This window comes from Triticum urartu, chromosome 3 (genome assembly GCF_003073215.2).
Source record: "Triticum urartu cultivar G1812 chromosome 3, Tu2.1, whole genome shotgun sequence".
In the NCBI taxonomy this organism is placed as follows: Eukaryota; Viridiplantae; Streptophyta; class Magnoliopsida; order Poales; family Poaceae; genus Triticum; species Triticum urartu.
The window spans coordinates 459,952,996-459,960,723 of NC_053024.1; positions in this window are offsets into that span (position 1 = coordinate 459,952,996).

A 7,728-nucleotide genomic window follows, 5' to 3' on the forward strand; every position below is an offset into this window, starting at 1 on the left:
GGGCTGATTTGGATCCACATGTTTCATGCTATGGTTAGGTTTACCTTAATACTTTTGTTGTAGTTGCGGATGCTTGCAATAGAGGTTAATCATAAGTGGGATGTTTGTCCAAGTAAGGACAGCACCCAAGCACTGGTCCACCCACATACCAAATTATCAAAGTACCGAACGCGAATCATATGAACATGATGAAACCTAGCTTGACAATATTCCCATGTGTCCTCGGGAGCGCTTTACATCATATAAGAGTTTGTCCAGGCTTGTCCTTTGCTACAAAAAGGATTGGGCCACCTTGCTGCACTTTATTTACTTTTGTTACTTGTTGCTCGTTACCAATTATCTTATCACAAAACTATATGTTACCTATAATTTCAGTGCTTGTAGAGAATACCTTGTTGAAAACCGCTTATCATTTCCTTCTGCTCCTCATTGGGTTCGACACTCTTACTTATCAAAAGGACTACGATAGATCCCCTATACTTGTGGGTCATCAAGACTCTTTTCTGGCGCCGTTGCCGGGGACTGAAGCACCTTTGGTAGGTGGAATTTGGTGAGGAAAAATTTATATAGAGTGCTGAAATTTACTGTCACTTGTTACTATGGAAAGTAATCCTCCGAGGGGCTTGTTCGGGGTATCTTCACCCGACCAGTAGAGCAAAGAGTTGCTCCTCAACCTACTGAACCTACTGAAAATGAAAATGTCTGCTTTGAAATTCCTTCGGGTATGTTAGAAAAACTGCTAGCTAATCCTTTTGCAGGAGATGGAACAAAGCATCCTGATGACCACCTAATATATGTGGATGAAGTTTGTGGATTATTTAAGCTTGCAGGTGTGCCCGGAGATGTTATTAAGAAGAAGGTCTTCCCTTTATCTTTGAAGGGGGATGCATTGACATGGTATAGGCTATGTGATGATACGGGGTCATGGAACTACAAAGGATTGAAATTGGAATTTCATCATAAGTTTTATCCTATGCATCTTGTTCATCATGATCACAATTATATATATAATTTCTGGCCTCGCGAAGGAGAAGGCATCGCTCAATCTTGGGGAGGCTTAAATCAATGTTATATTCATGCCCCAATCATGAGCTCTCAAGATTAATGGTTATTCAAAAAAATTATGCTCAGCTTTCTGTTAGCAATTGCACCATGCTCGATACTTCTTGTGCTGGCTCTTTTATGATGATGACTATTGAATTCAAATGGGATTTATTGGAAAGAATTAAATGCAACTGAAGATTGGGACCTCGACAAAGGTAAGGAGTCAGGTATGACACCTAAGTTCGATTGTGTTAAATCTTTTATGGATACCGATGTTTTCCATAAATTTAGCACTAAATATGGACTTGACTCTGAAATAGTAGCTTCTTTCTATGAATCTTTTGCTACTCATGTTGATCTCCCTAGGGAGAAGTGGTTTAAATATCATCCTCCCATAGAAGTAAAAGTAGCTGCACCAATTAAAGTTGAAGAAAAGATTGTCACTTATAATGATCCTATCGTTCCTACTGCTTCTGTTGAGAAACCACCTTTTCCTGTTAGGATAAAAGATCATGCTAAAGCTTCAACTGTGGTTCGTAAAAGCAATATTAGAACTTATACACCTCCTGAGAAAATTAAAGTTGAACCTGATATTGCTATTGTTAAAGATCTCTTGTCTTATAATATTGATGGGCATGTTATTCATTTCTGTGATGAGACTACTAGAATTGCTAAACCTTGTGCTAACGATAAACATAGACCTGTGGTAGGCATGCCTGTTATTTCTGTTAAAATAGGAGATCATTGTTATCATGGCTTGTGTGATATGGGTGCCAGTGCTAGTCCAATACCTATTAACTTATACAGAGAAATTATGCATGTTATTGCACCTGCTGAGTTAGAAGATATTGATGTCACAATTAAACTTGCCAATAGAGATACTATTTTACCAATGGGAATTGTTAGAGATGTTGAAGTCTTGTGTGGGAAAACTAAATATCCTGTTGATTTTCTTGTTCTTGGTTCCCCACAAGATAGCTTTTGTCCCATTATATTTGGTAGACCCTTCTTGAACACAGTTAATGCTAAGATGGATTGCAAAGAGGACGTTGTTACTATTGGTTTAGGTGATATGTCTCATGAATTTAATTTCTCTAAATTTCGTAGACAACACCGTGAAGAGGAATTGCCTAGTAAAGATGAAATTATTGGACTTGCTTCTATTGTCGTACCTCCTAGTGATCCTTTAGAACAATATTTGCTAGACCATGAAAATGATATGTTTATGAATGAAAGAAGGGAAATAGATGTAGTATTCTATAAATAGGAGCCCATCCTGAAACACAATTTGCCTGTTGAAATCCTAGGGGATCCTCCTCCACCCAAGGGCGATCCCGTGTTTGAGCTTAAACCTTTACCTGATACTCTTAAATATGCTTATCTTGATAAGAAAAAGATATATCATGTTATTATTAGTGCTAACCTTTCAGAGCATGAAGAAGAGAGATTATTGAAAACTCTAAGGAAGCACCGCGCTGCTATTGGATACACTCTTGATGATCTTAAGGGCATTAGTCCCACTCTATGTTAACATAAAATAAATTTGGAGAAAGATGCCAAACCAGTTCATGATCATCAACGACGGCTGAATCCTAAGATGAAAGAAGTGGTAAGAAAGGAAATACTAAACCTCCTTGAGGCAGGTACAATTTATCCTGTTGCTGATAGTCAGTGGATAAGTCTTGTCCATTGTGTCCCTAAAAAGGGAGGTATTACTGTCGTTCCTAATGATAAAGATGAATTGATTCCGCAAAGAATTATTACTGGTTATAGGATGGTAATTGATTTCCACAAATTAAATAAGGCTAATAAAAAGGATCATTACCCCTTACCTTTTATTGATCAAATGCTAGAAATATTATCCAAACATACACATTTTTTCTTTCTGGATGGTTATTCTGGTTTATCTCAAATACCTGTGTCAGTTGATGATCAATCTAAGACCACTTTTACTTGCCCGTTCGGTACTTTTGCTTATAGACATATGCCTTTTGGTTTATGTAATGCACCTGCTACCTTCCAAAGATGCATGATGGCTATATTCTCTGATTTTTGTGAAAAGATTTGTGAGGTTTTCATGGATGATTTCTCCATCTATGGATCCTCTTTTGAAGATTGCTTAAGCAACCTTGATCGAGTTTTGCAGAGATGTGAATAAACTAACCTTGTCTTGAATTGGGAAAAGTGCCACTTTATGGTTAATGATGGTATTGTCTTGGGGCATAAAGTTTCTGAAAGAGGTATTGAAGTTGATAAAGCCAAGGTTGATGCTATTGAAAAGATGCCGTGTCCCAAGGACATCAAAGGTATAAGAAGTTTCCTTGGTCACGCAGGTTTTTATAGGAGGTTCATTAAGGACTTCTCAAAAAATTCTCGGTCTTTGACTAATTTATTATGAAAAGATATACCATTTGTTTTTGATGATGATTGCGTAGAAGCATTTGAAATACTTAAGAAAGCATTGATCTCTGTACCTATTGTTCAGCCACCTGATTGGAATTTACCCTTTGAAATTATGTGTGATGCCAGTGATTATGTTGTAGGTGCTGTTCTAGGGCAAAGAGTTGATAAGAAATTAAATGTTATTCAATATGCTAGTAAAACTCTAGACAATGCTCAGAGAAATTATGCATCTACTGAAAAAGAATTCTTAGCAGTTGTATTTGCTTGTGGTAAGTTCAGACTTTATATTGTTGATTCTAAAGTAACTATTCACACGGATCATGCTGCTATTAAATATCTTATGGAAAAGAAAGATGCTAAACCTAGAATTATTAGATGGGTTCTCTTGCTACAAGAATTTGATTTGCATATTATTGATAGAAAGGGAGCTGAGAACCCCGTTGCAGACAACTTGTCTAGGCTAGAGAATGTTCTTGATGTCCCACTATCTATTGATGATAGCTTTACTAATGAACAATTAAATGCCACAAATGCTTCTCATACTGCTCCATGGTATGCTGATTATGCTAATTACATTTTTGCTAAATTTATACCACCTAGTTTCACATACCAGCAAAAGAAAAGGTTCTTCTATGATTTGAGGAATTACTTTTGGGATGACCCACATCTTTATAAAGGAGTAGATGGTGTTATTAGACGTTGTGTACCTGAGCATGAACAGGAACAGATCCTACGCAAGTGCCACTCCGAGGCTTATGGAGGACAGCATGCTGGAGATAGAACTGCACATAAAGTATTGCAATCCGGTTTTTATTGGCCTACTGTCTTCAAGGATGCCCGTAAGTTTGTTGTATCTTGTGATGAATGTCAAAGAATTGGTAATATTAGTAGACGTCAAGAAATGCCTATGAATTATTCACTTGTTATTGAACCATTTGATGTTTGGGGCTTTGATTATATGGGACCTTTTCCTGCCTCTAATGGATATACACATATTTTAGTTGTTGTTGATTACGTTACTAAGTGGGTAGAAGCTATTCCAACTAGTAGTGTTGATCATAACACCTCTATTAAGATGCTTAAAGAAGTTATTTTTCCAAGGTTTGGAGTCCCTAGATATTTAATGACTGATGGTGGTTCACATTTTATTCATGGTGCTTTCCGTAAAATGCTTGCTAAATATGATGTTAATCATAGAATTGCATCTCCATATCACCCACAGTCTAGTGGTCAAGTAGAATTGAGCAATAGAGAACTCAAAGTAATTTTGCAAAAGACTGTTAATAGATCTAGAAAGAATTGGTCCAAGAAACTTGATGATGCATTATGGGCCTATAGAACTGCATATAAAAATCCTATGGGTACGTCTCCATATAAAATGGTTTATGGAAAAGCATGTCACTTACCTCTCGAACTAGAACATAAGGCTTATTGGGCTATTAAAGAGCTCAATTATGATTTCAAACTTGCCGATGAGAAGAGGTTATTTGACATTAGCTCACTTGATGAATGGAGAACCCAAGCCTATGAGAATGCCAAATTGTTTAAAGAAAAAGTTAAAAGATGGCATGACAAAAGAATACAAAAGCGTGAGTTTAATGTAGGTGATTATGTACTGCTATACAACTCCCGTTTAAGATTTTTTGCAGGAAAACTCCTCTCTAAATGGGAAGGTCCTTACGTTATCGAGGAGGTCTATCGTTCCGGTGCCATAAAAATCAACAATTTCGAAGGCACAAATCCGAAGGTAGTGAGCGGTCAAAGAATTAAACATTATATCTCAGTTAATCCTATAAATGTTGAAACCAATGTTATTGAAACCGTAACCCCGGAGGAATACATAAGGGACACTTTCCGGAACGTTTTAGACTCCGGAAAGGAATAGGTATGTGGTACGATAAGTAAACCGACTCCAAAACAGCTCTAATGGCAATTCTCTTCCGTTTTGGAATATTTAGAAAAATAGAAAAATAAGAAGCAGTCCGGGAAGGACACGAGTGCTCCACGAGGGTGGAGGGTGCGCCCTACCCCCCTGGGCACGCCCCCTACCTCGTGGGCACCTCGTATGCTCTCTGGACTCTATTTTCTTACACGACACATATTTTGGTCGGTAAAAATTCATTATATAACCTCCCAAAGGTTTTGACCACAGTATCACGCAAAAATCTCATGTCTTTGTTTCGAGCTATTTTTCTGACTGATCCAGGTCGTCATGTCGTCTTCAAGTGCCCCCAAGGACCAGTTCTTCGAGAAGGTCATCAACCCCTACCTCACGGAAGTGCTGCAACATCCTCAGACCATTGAGATGCGTGAGGGGTTGTTGCACATCCACGATGTTGAGGGACCAAGGAGACCGGAAGCACGGAGGCAAGGCTCGAGGCATTGGAGCAAGAAGTTTTCAAGTGTCAGGAGATGGTGGAGCGTGGACTCGATTCCAATCACATTATGATCACGGAGTTCACCAACAAGCACAAGCTGGACGTCAAGGACATTGGGGAGGCCATCTTCAAGCTTCATGAGAAAATCGAGCACCTCCAAGCCCAGATCTATGACCTGCAAAATCAAAACTGTGAGTATGAATATAGATTCAAGAGGATGAGTTTGGATGCAGATTTGAGGTTTCAGGAGACTCGGTCATCCTTCTATGATGGCGAGCCTATGCCTTGGAAGAAGGACGACAAGCCTACATCATCGACAACCCCACCTTCTCCACCAACAAAGAAGAATTGAGTATCTGGTATGGGCACTCCCCTTGGCAACTGCCAAGCTTGGGGGAGTGCCCCGGTATCGTATCACCATCACTTTTATCTTTACCTTTTTTTTAGTTCGATCCTTTTGATAATATCTTGATCTAGTAGAATAAAGTTTTAGTATGATCTAGTTGTGAGTTTTGCTTTATGATCCTTCTATTTAATCGAGTCCGTGAGCTATATATGATAAAGATTAGTGTTGAGTCAAGGGCTTTATTATTTTGCCATGATTTTGAGGGAATAAAATGAAAGAGAAAGAATAAAAGAAATAAAAGAGATCATATGGATCTTATGGAGAGTAATGAGCTCACATAGAAAGAGTATGATGAATAAAAGTTGTTGAGGGTTGACAAACATAGTTTTGGTCATCATTGCAATTAATAGGAAGTAATAAAGAAAGAGAGGTCTTGACATATAAATATACTATCTTAGACATCTGTTATGATTGTGAGCACTCATTAAAATATGACATGTTAAAGAGTTGACGTTGGACAAGGAAGACAACGTAATGGGTTATGTTTTCTTACATCTGAGATAAATTATATTGTCCTAGATCATCCAACATGATTGAGCTTGCCTTCCCCCTCATGCTAGCCAAATTCTTTCACCAAGTAGAGATACCACTTGTGCTTCCAAATATCCCTAAACCCAGTTTTGCCATGAGAGTCCACCATATCTACCTATGGATTGAGTAAGATCCTTCAAGTAAGTTGTCATCGGTGAAAGCAATAAAAATTTGCTCTCTAAATATGTATGACTTATTAGTGTGGGAGAAAATAAGCTTTATACGATCCTGTGATATGAAAGAAATAAAAGCGATGGACTGCATAATAAAGGTCCATATCACAAGTGGCAATATAAGGTGACGTTCTTTCGCATTAAGATTTTGTGCATCCAACCATAAAAGCGCATGACAACCTCTGCTTCCCTCCGCGAAGGGCCTATATTTTACTTTTATCTCCTACCTTACATAAGAGTCATGGTGATCTTCACCCTTCCTTTTTACATTTTATCTTTTGGCAAGCACAGCATGTTGGAAAGATCCTGGTATATATGGCTAATTGGATGTGAGCTTTCATGAACTATTATGGTTGACATTACCCTTGAGGTAAAACGTTGGGAGGCAAAACTATACGCCCCTATCTTTCTCTGTGTCCGATTAAAACTCCATACCCATAAGTATTGCGTGAGTGTTAGCAATTGTGAAAGACTATATGATAGTTGAGTATGTGGACTAGCTGAAGAGCTCTTATATATTGACTCTTTCCTATGTTATGATAAATTGCAATTGCTCCAATGACTGAGATTATAGTTTGTTAGTTTTCAATGAAGTTTATGATTCATACTTGAAATTGTGATTGAATTATTACTCTAGCATAAGAGATCATATGACAAGAATTGTATAAGTTGTTGTTCTAAGAATGATCATGATGCCCTCATGTCCGTATTTTATTTTTTTATCGACACCTCTATCTCTAAACATGTGCACATATTTTTCGATTTCGGCTTTCGCTTGAGGACAAGCGAGGTC